The sequence below is a fragment of the Muscardinus avellanarius genome (assembly GCF_963383645.1).
Source record: "Muscardinus avellanarius genome assembly, chromosome: 12".
Lineage (NCBI taxonomy): Eukaryota > Metazoa > Chordata > Mammalia > Rodentia > Gliridae > Muscardinus > Muscardinus avellanarius.
In genome coordinates this window covers 733013-751864 of record NC_137798.1, presented here as the reverse complement: position 1 = coordinate 751864, position 18852 = coordinate 733013, and the positions used below count along the sequence as shown (strand labels likewise).

Sequence of the window (18852 nt, the reverse complement as noted above, 5' to 3'; positions counted from 1 at the left end):
CTCAACTTCAAAAATTCCTCCTCAAATGTTTTTATGCTCCATTCTCTCACATTATTCCGAGGCTCTAATCTGTAATGTATTATGTATTTTTCCTGTCTTTCACATTTCCTATGCATTTTTATTATTTTTGTTATTGTTTCTCCTTGTATTTTTAGTTTGCATATTTTCTCCTCATCTACCAAGACACAAATACCAACTTCTGCTTGTTTAATCTGTTATTAGATCCATCTGAGTACTTAATTGCAGTTGAAATTTTTAGTTCTGGAACTCGAATTTAATTCTATTTTATAGTTCTAATTTTATGGTGAAGTTCTTCATTTTTCTTCTATTTAATCATTTTTTTCTATTTTTGAACGTGTCATTGTTTACTGTTATGGTTAGATATAGAATGTACCCTGAAGAGTTTGGGTACTTATGTGCAGGTTGATATAATTAAGTCATAAAGGCCATAATCTCAGGATCTAAAACCATTATAAAGAGTTTACTGGGCAGTACGGTAGGCAAATGGGGGTGGCTATAGCAGGAAGGAGGGTTCCTGGGTGCATGACCTTAGGGAGTGTGCTTTTGTCTTTGAGTCCCCATGTTTGCCTGTTCTCTTTCTTCTTGTCTCCAGGATATGAGAAAAAAAAGTCCTTGATTTCCCCCTCTTTATTCTTCCTGACACCGTATCTGAGATCTTCATACCTTGGCCTCACATGGACTTAATATGAAATCTCAAAAAAATAAAAAAAACTGAGCAAATAAATCTTCCTTCCTCTAAAATTGAGTGGTCAATTGTTTGGCTTATAGCAGTGTGAATGTTGACTGAGACATTACTATCATTTTTTTTTTTTTTTTTTTTTTTTGGTGGTATTGGGGTTCCTGGAAACCCTTCTACCTCCAGGCTACACTCCCAGACACCTATTTTTTATATTTTTATTTGGAAACAGGGTCTCTTAAGTCAGCAATGCTGACTTCAAACCTGCACGATCCTCCTGTCTCCGCCTCCCAAGTGCGGGGATGATAAGTGTGCACCACCACGCCAGGCTGAGACATTAATATCTTTGAAAATTCAAATATTTTTGTTTGGTTCTCATTCTTGGCATGTTAGTATGACTATTTTTGGTTGGAATATTGACTTTATATAATAAATCATAAGGACCTTGGCTGATATTATCTTCTCTCAGGGAGGGTCACCCTTTTCTCTATTAGGTAAGAATAAAAGATGCTCATTACCTTAATCCAATCAAGTGTTGACAGAGCTAAAAGAGTGGATGGCAGGTTTAGAAAAGCTCAAGTCCTCCAGGTTACCCTTGTTTTTAGAGGTAGTTCTCCAAGGCTTTCATGCTAGACACTGTGATTCTTCATCAGGACTTATTTTTGTGAGCTCCTATACTCAACTCTCTCTACTCAATAAGGTGAGAATGCAAAAAATACATATATTTTTATATGTATATATAAAGTATATGTAAAAAAATACACACATATGTCTGTGTGTGTGTCTTTCTCTGTGTGCTAAAGTTCATCTGCTTAGTTTCATATGCTCTTGTCCACAGCAGCTTCATAGTTCAGAAAATATCTCAAGGGCGAGATCAGCTGTGTGTCAGGACCTCAGTTTCCTATCCCTTCCTCCTCACTACAACTTTAAACCTCCTAGCTTCTAATTTTGTCTCTCTACTCTCCCAACACTGCTTGTTTCTCTGTGTCCCATCAGGGGTTCTCTAACTAAGCAAAATCTAGCTTCTGATCTTTCTGCCCAATGCACAAAAGCAGCAAATTCCCCCAAAGGGAAGTAAGTGACTAAAATATAAGCTTATTCTTTCATGGTTGCCCCTCTCAGTATACTTCCCTCTTTCTCTCTCTAGTTCCTACAGCAGCACTTTGGTGTTTTGTTTTGTTTACAGATTTGATTAGTATGCTTTTTCCAGTGGTTCTAAATGGGCATGTTGGTCTGCTATAAGCTACTCTACTCATAGGCAATTTCGATAATTGTAGTGTGTGTGTGTGTGTGTGTGTGTGTGTGTGTGTGTGTGTGTTTCTAGGAATGGAACCCAGGAACATTCTGCCTTCCAGCTACACCTCCCAGCCATATTTTATTTCATTTTATATTTGGAAAGAGTTTCTCAAAAAGTTGCTGAGAGTCTAGCTAAATTTCCAAGGGTGACTTTGAACCAGCAATCTACCTGACTCAGTTTCCGAAGTACTGGGCTCAAATTTCATTTTAAAAGAAAAGAACATATATAAGTAATTGGATTAGTATGCCACTTCACAGTTTGAGATTTCAACTGAGAATTCAGGTACTTATGATACATCTGATTCTGTAACTATACAACCGTGACCACTTTGTCTTCCTCAGTATCAGGTTTTTCATCCAAAAAAATTAAAAGGTAGCCGGGCGTGGTGGCGCACGCTTGTAATCCCCGCGCTTGGGAGGCTGAGACAGGAGGATTGGGCAGGTTCGAAGCCAGCCTCGGCTACTTAGTGAGGCTCTCAGCAACTTAGTGAGACCCTGTTTCCAAATAAAATATAAAATGGGTCTGGGAGTATAGCCCAGAAGTAGAAAGCCTCTGGTTCCACCCCCAGTACCACCAAAAAATAAAATAAATAAATAAAAATTAAAAGGTAATATAAGGTGAACTCTAGAATATTTTGAATTATTATAAGCATGTATCTTTGTGATTTGTACAGTTTATTAGCTTATAGGTGAACTTTAGTATATTGTCAGAGCATTCAACATGCTTACCATCATAATAAAAACAAATAATAAACAGATGCCTAGCAAATTATTTATCTTCAACATTCTATGTTCATGGTAGATCAATCAACCTAATCAAAATGTTTTTAAATAACCGAGCTAACATGTTCTATAAAGACATTCACATTGACTATTACAGGTAAGATAACCATTTATCCTTTTCTTGTCTGGAACATTATCAGTTCATGTTTGTTGCCCTTGAATAATTACTGTAGCTGTTTTCCTGTAGCTCTCAGAACTCATTCTGGCTGGGTTCAAATGATATGGTCAGTTTAATAGCAAATTCCAGAAAAACCTAAGTTGGTCATATGCATACTCTTTTTTAATGACTGTTTTGAAATTAGAATACTGATAACCCAAAAAGCAGAACTGACTATAGCAACTGGATCATTTAATTTTCTCTAAAATATAGTATTGATAGGATCTAGAATGTCCAGGCATTGTTTGAATCTCTGGACCATATGACAGGTTTTCAGATGTGTTTGTGTTTCTCACAGAAGAGTGAGAATCAGTTGGACAAGGTGTTATTCACAATAGGCCAATACAAGCATCCTCTAGCAAGTATTGGAGCTTTTAACAGACCTACACAGGGAAAGGGAAAAAAAATCAAGAGTGCAAAAGTCATTGTCAAAGAACCACTCCTCTTACACAAACTATCTCTACGGGCCTGTTACCCTCTTGTTGCGACACCTTGAGTTTTAGTTGTAAGGCTGGAGTGTCGCCTGTTGAAGTATTATTTCAGTTTGTCACTAGGTTTCATATCTAAAGAAATTAATTTCACTAGTTACCTAGCTTACAGGAAAATGTGTGAGAGAGATTCAAAGTGTTCTGGAAATTCTTAAAAATTATCTTTATTAACAACTCATCATTTTATTATTACTACTACTAGTGGCATTTCTTTTCATTGATTATGAAGTGTGTATAAAACTTCTTAATGTTTAAAAATATACCATATCAGCAGGAAAATGAGTGCCAAAATTATATTACAGCTTGAGGAAACATAGTGAAATTGACAGATTTTTTTTCTTTTCTTATAAATCTCATTTTGTTGCTGTCCCCAACTGTCATTAAGCAAACTAATGCTTATTTCTTCTAACTCTACTGATAGGAGAGCCTAGAAAAATAATAGTGTACCAGATCTAACTACAATCTACTAATTTAGTAACTCATTAATTCATTTGCATGTTCAAGAAATCTATTTTAGACATTGATTTGGGGCTGGCTTGTATTGATTTTAATCATTTAATATTATGAAATCATAGTATTCCTAATCTACTGCCTTGTATTCAAATTCATAGTAATTACTTACTAATACAATTCCACCAAGTTTATGTGAACAGTTTTCTTAATTATTCTTCTACTGGCAAATTTAGGTTACTTCTGAAGTTTTTCATAACTGTAGAGCTATAATAAACACCTGCATATAAAGCATTTTGCGTGTTGAGGATTATTTAAATAGAACTAATCCACAAGTATTATTTCCTTCTATCAGAATTAGAATCCCTAGGTCAAGGAGAATTTGTTTTATTAAGGTGTTTGCTATATTTCCAAATTGCTTTACAAACTAGCCATATCAAGGTACATTACTAGCAGCAAATTGTCAATTTAGCTTTATAAATGAAAATGTTGTTTTCATTATAAACAGCACAAGCATTAAAAATAACAATAAAATCTGATATCAGGGCATTAAAATAGACTCATACTTGAATATTTTAAAAACACTTTTTAAGATGAAAATAATCTAATTTTTTCAGATAACTTATTTTCTTTTAACTATGTTTTACCTTAAATTTTACAAAAGAAAATAAACCAAAATCACTGTTAGTATGAAATAAAGAATGTAAATCTGTCAAATAGAAAATATGACTTTAGGTAAAAAAAAACTGGAATTATACTACTAAATCATGTAAAGGTAAAATAATATTGCATGTTAAATCCTCTTTCCTTACTAGCTTTTGTTCTAACTTTAAGTTTATTTTAAGTGTATTTAAATTTATTACCAGCTAATACATTTAGATGCATATAACAGGGATTGACCCCATACCTGTGTAACTGCTAACTTAGTACTTATATCTACCCTTAATTCAACCATAATAGAATAAAGGTTTTATTTCAGCCTTGTGTTCAGATTATTTTCCATTTGAAGATAGTCTCATTAACTTCTCCATACTGCTTCCACTGGAGCAGCACTGTCCTTTACAGTGGGTGTTTATTCAGTATACTGAACAGTAATCTGACATTGTTGGATTCTTGATATGGTCTTTGATGTTCTAAAATGAAGTTTGATCCCATTAATATCTGTATTACTATTTATGGCAGCAAAGTTTTGGGAAAGCTTATAGAGAACGTCCTCCCCCTCACACAAAGAAACATACACACCAAAAATAGAAATATTCTTTGAATAAAGACTTGGAAAGGCATCTCATACTGCTTATGTTAAAGGTCTTTTTCCAATAAGAAAAATCCTAACATTTTCCTTTTTATGATCTAACACACACACGCACAATACTTACATCTCACTTTCCTACATGTACAAACTATGGTCCAATCTGCCCTAGCAGATGCTAAAATGAAGAATTCCATATAACCACAGCAGAACAAATTATCTAAAGTTATAGTTTTCATACTTATGACCAATGATTACATTAAAATCCTCAAATTATAATGCATCAAATTTATAAATTTATTCAGAAAAAGAAGCATTGATTTTATCGGAACCCAAAGCAATGTGATTGCTTAAACAGACTAATGTAAAATCCATGTAGAATATTGGACGATAGACTGATACAAGTAGTCATTGGATGGACTTGATTCAGTTACATATATGTACACAGTTAATAAATCTTCTTGTAGTTAGTACAAGAATCAGAGACTAAAGTTTTCAAAATTGAGAGCTTACATTATATTTATGGTTTGATGTTTGGAAACTAAAGATTTTCTTTCTTCTGGGCATTTGATATTGTATTCCAGTCCTGACTTCCAAGAATAAATTATATATATATCTCCTGACCTTAATACTCTGACCACTATTCTTTGATTACTCTTTGCCATAACTGTTGGTAACTCCTAAGAATACTTAGATAATTCTTTTTGCTTTAGGAAACTCATCCACATAGAAGAAACACTGCCAAATTTCTTCTGTCTGCAACTTGATGATACATATCTTGTTCTTGTGACGCTTCAGTTATCTATTGGGAAGTTCATTTAGATTATATACCAAAACTGAAAGGTGGACATGTGAGATACTAAAGTTAACATTTCTTTATTCTATATTTTGTCATTCCTTCCCAATTTTCCATTATTTTTCAAGTTGGAATATGTGTTGCCCTTGAAATATCAGTTTGTTCTCATTTTAACATCACCTCTGCATTAGATATAAGAAGAAACCCGTATCTTTCCATGTCCACATTGCCCAGTGTAAGTTAGGACTTAACCGTTATACTTCCAAACAAGAACAATAACACAGCTTTTACTTTTGAAAGGCTCCCTTGAACTGCTTCATTCCATGGAATTCTTTGTACTTATAATACCAAATCTAAAGTGTTTAGTTTGGCCTTGCCAAATTATTGCTTCAGTCTTTTTTAAGCATCTTTAGCAGTTCAAAACAGACAGAGGTTTGTTCATTCATTCATTCATTATTCAATCAGACAACATATATGCGTGTTTGTTCTGTGTCAGACACTGCTCCATATACTGAGGATACTGCACTAAGCAAAATCTGGAAGCTTGTAAAAATTATGTGATAATGTGATATAACCGTAGTACCCAATCCTCACTCTGACTTTCATTTCTTGGGCCCAATACTGATGACCCATCACACTTTCACAATTACATATTGCTTAAAATCAGTTCCATGTAGAATAGTATCATTTATATTTTCTTGTTTGGGTATCTGCTCAGATTTATACATATAATAACTTCAGATACTTAAGTTGTTCCACTATTTATATTTTATTGTTGGATATTTTCTGATTCTAAACTTGTTTAACTGAACAAAGGGGGTGCCTCCTAATCAGTGATTACTAAAGAGGAAAAAAATAGAACAGATCTGAAGTTTAGGTGATTTTTGGATAATTGAGATTGCCATTAGCTACTAGACAAGAAGGCTGTGCTCGGCTTAGGGCAAAGTTATTTGAAGGTCATAGGTAATGTACTTACAGAGGTCTCTTTGGCAGCTGGAGAAACTCATATGGACCCTGTTCCTTAACCCTGATCTATGTGTGACATTTGAGAACCAGAAGTCTACTGTCGTTCATTTAGAGAGGAAGAAAACAAATGTATTTTAACTATTTGAAAAATAAAATAATAATTATCCAAAAGAATCATGTGAAACTTAAAGGGAAATCAATGTATGGAATTGTATGAAACTGAAGAGCTTCTGTACAGCAAAGGAAACTGTCAAGAAACTCAACTGAGAGCCAACAGAATGGGAGCAGATTTTTGCCATCTACTCCTCCAACAGAGGACTAATATCTAGAATATACAGAGAACTAAAGAAACTCACCACTAAGAAAACAATAATCCAATAAAAAATGGACAAGCGAATTAAATAGATACTTCACAAAAAAGAAGTTCAAATGGCCAATAAATGCATGAAAAACTGTTCAACATCATTGGCAGAGAGATATAAATCAAAACTACCCTGATATTTCACCTTACTCCAACTAAAATGGCAGTCATTCAAAACACAACAACAATGCTGGCGAAGACGTGGAGAAGTGGGAATTCTAAAACATTGTTGGTAGAATTGAAAATTAGTCCAACCACTTTGGAAAACAGTATGGAGGCTCCTCAGAAGAATGGGAACAAATTTACCATTTGACCCAGCAATAACACTTCTGTGTATCTACCCAAAAGAAAGCAAACCAAACTAGCAAACTAACGCATTCATATCTATGTTCAGAGCTGCACAATTCAACATTGCCAAACTATGGAACCTGCCAAGATGTCTATCAACAGATGAATGTTTTATAAAACTATGGGATATGTACACAATGGAACTTTACTCAGCTATAATGAAAAACATGATTATGTCATTTACAGAGGAATGGATGGAACTGGAGAACATTATGGTAAGTGAGACTAGTCAGTAACAAAAAATAAGAAATTGGATACTCTTCCTAATAATTGGAAGCTATGGAGAAAATGGGTCATAGGAGGAACTATAGATGAGCAAATAAGGCAACCTAACTGAGGGGATAGGAGGGGGAAGAGGGAAATTCTTTAATGTGCATAATGTAACTTAACAAACGTATCAAAGCCAGGCATTAAGCCAAACATGAGACGGAGGGCAAGGGAGGGAATGAGGCAGGAATTGGTTAAGGGCTAAATGAGTAATGTGTGCATGTATGCCTCCACCATCTTGTACCCCATTATGATGTATGACTACAGTACACCAATAAAAAAATAAAAAGAATTAATATTAACATTTATTCTACTCAGATTTCTGACCAATAATTGAATATCAACTTACCTACTTTTCTGTTTAACTGGGACAAATTATTCACCCAAGGTTGGTCTATTCTGTCTCAGAAAAGAGTACCTGACCCACCACTTCCACTGCCCTATTTTCTGCCACTATTTTTTCAGAAAAAATAAATAGAATAGCAAGTCTGCTTTTAACAAAATAATGTTATGCTCCTAAATGAAAGCAAATTACCTTCAAGTAATTTGTACTTTTTTTTTTTCTCCCCATAGGTATGGAAACAAGAGAGTGGAGGTCCATGACTGCAGAATCTGGGAGAACAATAAGGACGGCCAAAACAAATGAGGAGGAGGCTTGGAAAGAACATAAACAGAGAAGAGGACCAATCAGGAAGAACTAAATTCTAAATTTTACTTCCTCGGGTATTTTGCTTCCATTCTCTGGAGCAGCTTACTTGCCTCGTGGATCTGTTTTCAAGAAGCACAGCAGTGAGGAAAGGGTAACTACAAATTTCTACAAAGTAAATGTTTCAGTTCTGCTTCATAGTTAAGAATGAAAGAGACACTGACAGAATTTCAGACAGGTGCCAATTCATGAGTAAAATATGCAAAGATCAATTATGAGTATGTAATTGATAGAAAAAAAAATCTCAGAAAAGGAGGAGACTATTTCTATGTCCAGACAGTTCTGTTAAACTTAGCACCTAAATTTGCTAAATTCCAATCTGAGTCAAGCATTTCAGGATTAAAGATAAAGATCTCTTGATGCACAGATATTTGAACCATGGCATCCTGATTAAGCGGGGCCTGACGATACAAGACCCCAAGATTATAAAAGGGTTGTATGTGAACACTGGCCAGTTCACTCCTGTTCTTACATTACTCAAGGATTAAGCTCTTTACCTAGCTTTTCCAGTAAAATCTGAGCACTTGCTGGCCAGACAAATCTTTCTGGAGTTCTGTGCTAATATGTACCTGAAAAATAAAGAAGCAAAGAGGAAGTTCATATCTTGAGCTCTGTCCACACTTATTTTACTCTTATTTGCTCCAATTGCTGTCCAAGCCATGACACTTATGATCTGGGCCCATCCCCTCTTTCCACTACCTCCAGGAATCCTTTCCTGATTCTCTAGCTGAATGTAACATCTTCCTTCTCTGAAAGCACGGATGGGTTATTTTGCATATCTTCTACTTCTTTAAACACTAGATTCTTTTTCTACCAAACTAATACATGCATATCTATGTTCATAGCTGTACAATTCACAATTGCCAAACTATGGGACCAGCCAAGATGTCCATCAACAGATGAATGGATTACAAAACTATGGGATATATATATATATATATATATATATATATATATATATATATATATTGGAATTTTACTCAGACGTAAGAAAAAATTACAACATTTTCAGGGAAATGGATGTAACTGGAGCACATTATGCTAAGATAGGTTAGTCAGTCACAAAAGTAAGAAAACAAATGCTTTCACTAATATGTGAAAGCTAAGGTGAAATGGGTCATAAGAGGACCTCCAGGAGAAAAAGGAGATCCTATAGAGGAGCAAACAAGGCAACCTAGTTGAGGGGATGGAGGAGGGAAGAAGGAAACTATATAAAGCACATGATGTACATAGACATATCTATGTCAACCACTAAGCCAAGCATGGGAGGGAGGGAAGGTGAGGGAATGGGATGGGAAAGGGGTAGGTTTTAACGGAGGGCTGTGTGAGTGTATATCTATGCAAGCTTTTTATCCCATTAAGATGTATGAATTCAATGCACCAATAAAAAAATAAATAAAAAATTCCCATGGTAAAAAAATAATAAAAACTTTAATCAATAACTTTACCTTTAGTAGAATATAAAACTTTTCTATAGCTTGGTTTCCCCTCTATATGCAACTATTGATAGACAATTATTTTATTCCTTTTTCTTATAAATTATATGAAAATATGAATAAGTATTATGAGCCATAAAATATAATTAAGATGTCTTTCATATTTATTTATATATTTACCTTTATTATCCCTTATTTCTTTATACAGTTTTGAGTCACTGTCTCTAGGATTATAATGTTAATCTAAGGGGTATCCTTTTGTATTTCTGATAGGAAAGCTTTTAGCATATAATTCAGGTTTTTGGTGAGCTGGAATATGTCTTAATCTTTCATTTATGAGGGGTATTATTGTTGAACACAGAATTTTTAGCATACTCTAATTGCTATTCCCCTGCTTTCTGACTTTCATGTTTTCTAATGAGAAATTGGCTATTAATCTTATTGAAGCTATCTTACATGTGACAATTTATTTCTTGTTGCTTTCAAATTCTCTTTAGCTTTTGAAAATTTGGCCCAACATGTATCTTCTTGAATTTATTCCATATTTCTTTTTCTGGTACCAGCAACCGATATCAGTACTAGATGTAGCTATTTTTGATGCCAAGCAAAGGAGAAAGAGTTGGAAGCAGGACGAGGTAAATACAACAGAGTTCTCTTGCTGAAATTTAGCTGTTCTTGTTTCACTAAGCATTCTTCTGCTTGTGGTCATTTTCTTTAAGTAGATTTTAGTTTTTGATGGTTTACAGCTTTAGCTAGTGAATTGATTGCTTTTGTGAAGAAAGAATTAGGAGTTTCGTTTGCCACTTTTTTCATTCTTGTCATTGCATATTGATTTGTATTTTTTTTAATCCTATAGTATTTAAAGAAGACAGCTGGAGTTTCAACCAAAAAAAAGTAGATATTAAAACATGTGTCAAGGTTCCCAAAATCCTCTCCAGGTTCCATGACTCATAGGAGGACTCAGAGTTCTCAGCAAGTAGTCGTGACTTAAGGATATGGTTTTTATAGTGAAACAATATAAAACATAATAGAGATTAAAGGACATGGGACCAAGACTGTAGGAATCCAAGTAAAGTTTTTAAAAGTTTTCTCTGAGTGGAATCATACAGGATACACTTAATTCCTTCAGCTACAAATGTTGGCAATATGTTTAAAGTGTTACCTACCAGAGAAACTCATTAGAGAGTTAGTTCTTTAGGTTTTATCAGGAACTACGCACAAAAGCACCCTCTATCTTGGACTTAACCAAATTCTAGACTCTTAGAGAAGGAAAGATGGTTTTTGTTGTTGTTGCTGTTGTTGTTGTTTTAAGCCTACATTTTTGTGTAAGTGGCTTAGACATAGCGAGCAATTTTTATCAATTAGCATTGTGAGAACTCTCTAGACATCCAATCCATTTCAATAAAATCTTGCAATATATTTCAAGACTTTAGACTTGTATTTTGTTTGGTTGTTATATTGAGATGAATCTTAGTATAAGTTTGGAAAGTTCTAGTTCTTTTCCAATTTCAGGTGGCAGACGTCTGGGTAGAGATGGAATATAATAAAGAATAGGGAAGCCGGGCATGGTGGCACATGCTTGTAATCCCAGCATTTGGGAGGCTGAGACTGTAGGATCGCGGTTCGCGGACAGCCTCAGCTACTTAGTGAGGCCCTCTGCAACTCAGTGAGACCCGGTTTCAAAATAAAGAATAAAAAATAGGGCAGGGGGTGTAGCTCGGAGGTTGAATGCCCCTGGGTTCCACCCCCAGACCCGCAAAAAAGGAATAGGGCAAATAGTAAGTGTTTCAGCCTTCCAGTCACATAAACTGAGGGCACTAGGAATCCCCACTGAATGTCTGGTGCAACCTAGAGTCCCTAAGATAGAACACATTTTTTTTTTCCATCTCAGCATAGAGACTGCTGAGATATCACCCAGATCATCATGTAGCTACTCCAAAATTTGGGATTCAAATGGTCAGTGTGAAGACAAGAGAGGAATATAAGCTGCTATCAAATGTCCACACAAATGCACCCCAGCTATGCCCTGGGAATATGTCAGTAAGGTGCCGGGATCACTTGGTCATCTGTGAGTACATAGAAGTCCACATGAAATCCATCAGTTTTAGTCTGCTAAGCCTATCATTACAAAATACCACCGATGGGATAATTTAAACATCAGAAACTTTTTTCCTTGTAACTCTGGGGACCAGAAGTCTAAGATCAAAGTGTCAGTAAGTTTTATATCTCCAAAAGCTTTTCTCCTTGGCTTGCAGTAGCCACCTTCTTGTTATGTCTTCAAATGGCTTCTTCTGTATTCATGACCATCATTGACCTATTTTTTAAATAAGGATACTAATTATATTGAATTAGGACTCCAAATTAATGACCATGTTTGTCATTAATTAATTTGTAATTAATCCTAAAAGGCTATTTCTTCAAATATAGTCATTTTGGAACTTAAAAATTCAACATCTAAATTGGAAAGGAGCACAATTCAGTCCATAACACTATACCAAAATTATCCCATAGCATTAATATCATTCATATCCAAAGAGTCCACAAAAGTTTAAAATTCTAGTGAGTAAATCAGGTTAGCTGTATTGATATTATTTATCTTACTATTTTAGACTTTCTCCCTTAATAGCTACTCCTTAAGCTGTTTTCATAGATAATTAGAATATTTGAAAATAATCAAGTAAGCCACATGGACTTTTCAATATTTTCAGAAAAGAGCATACAGTATCTTACTATATAGTTTAGTTAAGCAGACTTGTCATTTTGTACCCAGGACAAGAGCTATGCTAAGTAAATTCAGCATTTTTAGAACCAAAATTACATAAATGATCTCCTCATTATAATAATATCTATAAATCTCTTCAATTTTTTTTTGTGTGTGTGTGGTTCTGGGGATGGAACCCAGAGGCTTTCTACCTTTGAGTTATATTTCCAGACCTATTTTGTATTTTATTTGGAAACAGGGTCTCTCACTAAGTTGCTGAGAGCCTTACTAAGTAGCTGAGGCTGGCTTCAAATCTGTGTGATCCTCCTGTCTCAGCCTCCCAAGTACTGGGATTACAAGCGTGTGCCACCATGCCTAGCTTCAATTTTTATAAATTTATTTACAAATGAATAATGTTTTGATTTCTTCCAGGGTGATCTAAATGCAGTTAATCTTATGGAGTAAATAAGAAGAATATAATCAAAAATTTAAGTGAAATGCTGGACTCCAAAGTGGCAGTTGGCATTTTCAAGTGATTTTAGACAAAAGTCACGGTATATGTTAAAAGAGTCTATCATGCCTTTACAATGTAACAGGGTTAATGGTGGCCTTGAGCCTAAGCGTATTTGGATGTACACAAGAAATTGATGTTTTTCATCACAACATACATAATTTAGCATCCTATACCACTATAATTGTCTGGTTTACCTCATTTAATTTTATCTGGGATTTTTGCACCAAAAATGTTTCGGAAATAAACTAGATTGATGTGATACTCAACCCAATAGGGTACCACTCACAAGGTGGCCCACAAACACTTTATTTATTGGAATTAAAGAGTGTACACCTGATAGAGCAAGACCAGGGTATAAACCTCTTAAGAACCACTCGAATAATACATACTAGATATACCCATGCTTCTCTAGGAACTCTGGATTGATACAGTTATCAATAATCCAAACCTAGTGGATATTGCAAGACAAGACCTAAGATTATTTTCTACCCTAGGATATTACCCCACTCTTGTAAAGCTGAGCAATGCTCTATTGGTAGCATCTAGGGCCATGAATTTTTATATCATGGTATTTAATTTTACTTAGAATTTATTAGCATTCTTAAAGAGGATGGGTTGGCCTAGACCCACTTCATTTCTAAAGCTTCAGTCTAAGGATAATAAAAAGATTAACATAGCATTTAAGATAAGTGGCACTGGGCAGCCTCTCCATTGACTGTGGAATGTGTTAAAGCTTGGTCTTTCATGTCCACATAAGAGAAGAAAAAGAAAAGCCTAGGGGAAAGGACCATTAGAAGTCCTTTGTCTAAAAACCTTGGAATGTGGACATCCTTCTCTTCCTGCCCCAGCCAGGGATCATATTTTTAATGTCCCAGTTTGAACATGGCCCAGTATTTTTAAATTAAACCACAGATTAAGACTTTTTATAAATTTCCTGGTTCCATTGACTTACATTAATGGATATATTTCTGTTTCCTTTGCTTTCATAAACTTAAATAATAAAAACCCTTTATAGTTCATCCAAAGCTCACTGATTCTGACATGTGGTATTCACATTTTATGAGTAATTTCCAGGATACTTCCTATTTTTCTGCTGAGCTGTACATGAAGGTAACTTTTGGGTGGTAAAACCAGCATGGGTAATTGGCAATTATCCAAGTATGTGGTAGATATGTTACAGAGGTATTTGTACAAATTAGGTACCCATGTAAAGGTAAATTTTATTATCTAAGAATAATTCTCATCAGGGACTGTTTCATTAACTTCTCTCCCTTTCTCATATGTTCATATGTAAGTTTCTTGACTGGTGCTCCCCTCTCCCCTAAAAAAGGCTATCAGCAGATATTCAAAGGCAGCCATAATTAGGTAAGCTGGCCTATTAAATAAGGAAACAGTATCTTGTTAGCATTCGGCATCGACGGTTGGGTGACATTTTGATAAACTGCTTCAATAAACTGTATAGCATTTTGGTGCCTTCTCACTTTTAAAAAGGTCACAGTTTCTGCAAAGTAACATTGAGAAATCTGATATTTAAAGGGTATAAGAAAATTCAAATAAATAGCTTGTTCTATTTCTAGGTATCTTTTCTCATAATAAACCCCCTCTAGTCTCCTTGGCCTTTTTGCTCCACTTGTGGCAATTTCTATTATTGCAAGGCTAAGATGATACAGCATTCCCTCCCTAATCCACACTGGCCATGACTGTATTTTCAGCCTGGAATTTAACAACTGATTCACAAAGACCACTAATTCTGGATGGCTTTCTTCTTATAAAGGAATATATAGAGAAATTCTCTAACAATATTCAACTGTGAGAGTCTTAGGAAACACCTTTAAACCACTATGAAGAACAATATGCTTCATGTTGCTTGTGAGAAGAACTCCAAAACTCCAGGCTAAGGGTTCTTTCACAATGATCCATAACACTTGAATTGCCTTTTCAAAATATGCTTGAAGCAAAGTCCAGATCAGCTAATTCAATCAGTGAAGGTGTTGCCAAAGCTTTCTTACTTTTACACGATCTCCAGGTCATTATTGAGAATACCTTTGGAAATCATTGTTCTGTGCCATGAACAGGTGCTCTGATCTCCTGAGGAATTTTGAACTAGATCCTGCCACTCTCCGTTCATATATACTAAACTTCCAAAATACTCATTCAGCAGAAAAATCACTTTTATTCCTAATACAACTTTAAGACAACTTCTTCTGAAATGACCCATTCTTGACGTTTTGTCTAGCCTAACGCAAATAATCTGCATGTCCAGTCCTGCTGTGTACATTTGGGGGCTGGGTATAATATCATTTTATTACATGTGGATAATTCTTTCTCTCAATCGCCCCATGTAGCTTATGAAGTGCCACATAAACTTCTTTTACAGGCTTGTTAGAGAGGTCTGAGAGCTGGAGCAAATGCATGGCTGCGTGTGTGAAGAGAGTATGACCAGGGCATTTCTGAGCACTAAATTGGCTGGACCAGACAGTGGTTCCATTATTCGGTCAGTGGACTGCAATCACAGGAATGCAGGTGACATAGTGCTCTTTCAAAGAGGTAAGCCTGCACTTTACCTAGTACATCATCATTTTTATTGATTCCAAATAAATATCTGACATTTGGTTGCACACATCTTGTAGTTTAAAGGTTCCAGAAAGCAGTTTTCCTCACAACAAAACAGCTGAAGACAAATCACAGGTCAGGAAAATTGCAGAAGGTTAATAAGGCTAGAATATGTTCATGTCGAATCACTTCATTTCCGTGCACCTGCCTTGAAGGTCACTGGAGAGCTTGAGGCTCAACCAGCCGGTAAGACCCTTATACATGTATGGCCCAAGTAGAGGTCCCCTTGCAAGCCTTCTGAAAGAGCCCTCAGCTTTGAGGAAGGCAGTGAGGCACATCCTTCTATCCTTAAATCACACCCATCAGCCTGTATGTAAGAGTGCTCCTTGAATTCCAGCGACAACCTGTCATCCTACTGCTTTGAGTCTATATTTTTGTGGTCCTACCTCTGTTTCCCCTTCTCCTTGTTCCACTAGATCTGATACCTATTAATGGGTAATAGATACCTATTAACCTATGTAGGGAGGATTTATTATTTCTGATACTTCAGGCTCCAGTTCATGTGTCAGCCTGTTTGTTTCAGTTCATGTTTTGTGCTTTTCCTCATTTGCTTTAGATCTCCTGACGGGAACTGTGCTTCCTATTTGCTTCTTTTTGATGCCACAAAAGGCCGGGGTCACTTCTTGGCTACTGCTCCTGGCTTTTCCAACTTTTACATATCTTTAGTTTTCTTGAGCACCTGCTGCTAGACAGGTATCATCTGCCAGATTCCTCTAATCAAGTCACTGTTGGATGTAGTTATTCCACATCTATCTGATAGTGGCTACCATGACTTTTATCTTCCTTAGAGCCAGAATATGCCTCTTGGAGTTAGGGAAAGGAAAACTGAGCGTACACAGGGTAAAAACTAGAAATAATAAAAATTATTTTAAGAAAAAAATTATGGGAGAATATCATCATTATTAAGAAGCACTGACACAAAAAGTTGAAATATGAAAGTAGTCAAGGGACTCAATATTAAAAAAAATAACTATGCAGAGAAAAGTTTAGAAATCACAGATTCAAAGACTGGAAAGTTCACCCTTTAATACAATGATCATTACAATGATGTGTTTTGTTTATTACACTCTCCTCTGCTTAATTTTTTTGGGGGGGCACATAGAAGAACCCCTCCCCCTAAATCTCTTAAATTGAATGAATAAAATAATTTCTCAATTCACAAAGTAAATTTCAATATGTAGTGGAAATAGATGATGACCTATGTATGATAACATTCAATGATATTTTAAAAAATAACTTGTGTCCAACATAAATGTGGTTTTAGGAAACAATGCATTTTATCTTGCTAGTAGATACTATATCAGCAAAGTTAAAAGATCTTAGCAATCTATTCACTGATTTTATTTTTAAAATATTAGATTTTTACCATTTCTTAGTTCATTAATTTACCACGTAATTTCTTAGCATGGTCATTTTTCAAATTAGTTAGAGAAAATGCATCTTTCTGCTAGATTTTTTTTTTTTGCATTGAATATATATGTGTTACTTACTGCTTGGATAATGCCCTATTAATTTCAATGGATTCCTTTTGACATAAAAATGGATTTGCACTGAAGGGCAAACAGTACCTCCATATGTATCCAGGCTGAATCACAAGTGAATCCATCACAGTCTACATTTATAGGCGTCTACCCCGGTTACACTGCTGAAATGGTCTGCCATAAAAAATGACCATGTGAAAAGCTGGCTTACATCTCATGCGTTTTCACTTGCAAAGTATCTGGTTAGATGAACAGAACCCTCCAAGATGAAATTCTTTCCAACACGAATATGCTAACATGGCTCTCAGGAGGCAACACCTCAGCACTTCACCCAGTGCCTTTCCTTTAGATTCCAAATGACAGATCCGTTCTAGGGTCAGCATGTTGGAAAGCACTAGAAATTTACTTTTTCAAGCTCATGGTGGTAAACAGCACATGGAAAGTGGAAAATGGTGTTTCTTTTTGTTTGCTTTGACATCATTGATGTTAATAAAGGAAAGACCCTAGGGGGAGTTCTTCAAAAGCCCAGTTGTCTGTTGAGACATTTCAAGTTATTAAAATGTCCTCCCATTCCTCACTAAGCAAGGGAAAGCAATGAAGCCAACTTTATTTATCTGTTTGTTTGTTTGTTTGTTTATTTTTAAAGTTTTTGTAGCTTTAAGCACACAAGCGAAAGCATGCCTGTGGTGTCTATTCGTTTTCCTCGCAGCGCAGCCTGGCCTTGGGGTTGGTGACTCTGATGGCCAGCTGGGCCGCTCTTTCCACGATGGCTTTGCGATTCTTGGAGGAGTTGTTGTGGGCAATCTTGGCACAGTAAGATTTGTTACACATCAGGAGAACTTCCAGCTCCTTGACACTGTGGACCAGGAACTTCCGGAGCCACTGGCAGCATGTGCTTGGTTTTCTTGTTGCCCTCGTACCCAATGTTGGCCATCAAGATCTGGCCCTTGAATTGTCTCCGCACCTGGTTGTCAATACCTCTGGGTTTCCATCAGTTCCGCTTAACTTGACATACTGGTCTGATGGGTGCTGGGTGAACTTCTTGGTCCTCTTGTTGACAATCTTAGGTTTCACGAGAGGTCTGAGGGCAGCCATTGTGCCTTTAAGAAAGAGGGACGGCCAGGTGGGAAAGGAATCTCCGAAGGAGGAACGCATGCCCAGGGCTTGACAGATGTTGCAGAGTATCTTCCAGTCACCAGCTACTGCACAGGCTGGGAATGGAATGGGTGCCTGTGCTAGGCTTGCTCTCCCTCCTGTTTCTGAAGCTGGCAGAATACTAAACACTATCCAGACGCATCTCTAGACAGGGAGACAGAATGTGTTTCTCAGGAGCAAGCATTGACCCCGGACACTATAAGTCTTTTTGTTCAAATGGCTTCTAAAAATGAGGAGTCCCCATTTTGTTGGACTTCATTGAGCTTTCTTATTCTTCCATAAATTAGAAATCACAAATGGAATTAAATGTAACATATTTGGGGGGGAAGGGGACAAAATGATTAGAGCTATACTATGACTGAAGCCAACTAAGAGAAATAGTATTGCC

General features: G+C 35.9%; 1 pseudogene across 1 annotated transcript; it reads right to left on the bottom strand.

Moving 5' to 3' along the window:
• Nucleotides 1–17999: 17999 nt before the first annotated feature.
• LOC308271241 (large ribosomal subunit protein eL32-like) lies at nt 18000–18404 on the bottom strand (annotated as a pseudogene). The gene has a single exon. The product of its transcript is annotated as a large ribosomal subunit protein eL32-like (transcript).
• Between the last annotated feature and the right edge of the window lie 448 nt (nt 18405–18852).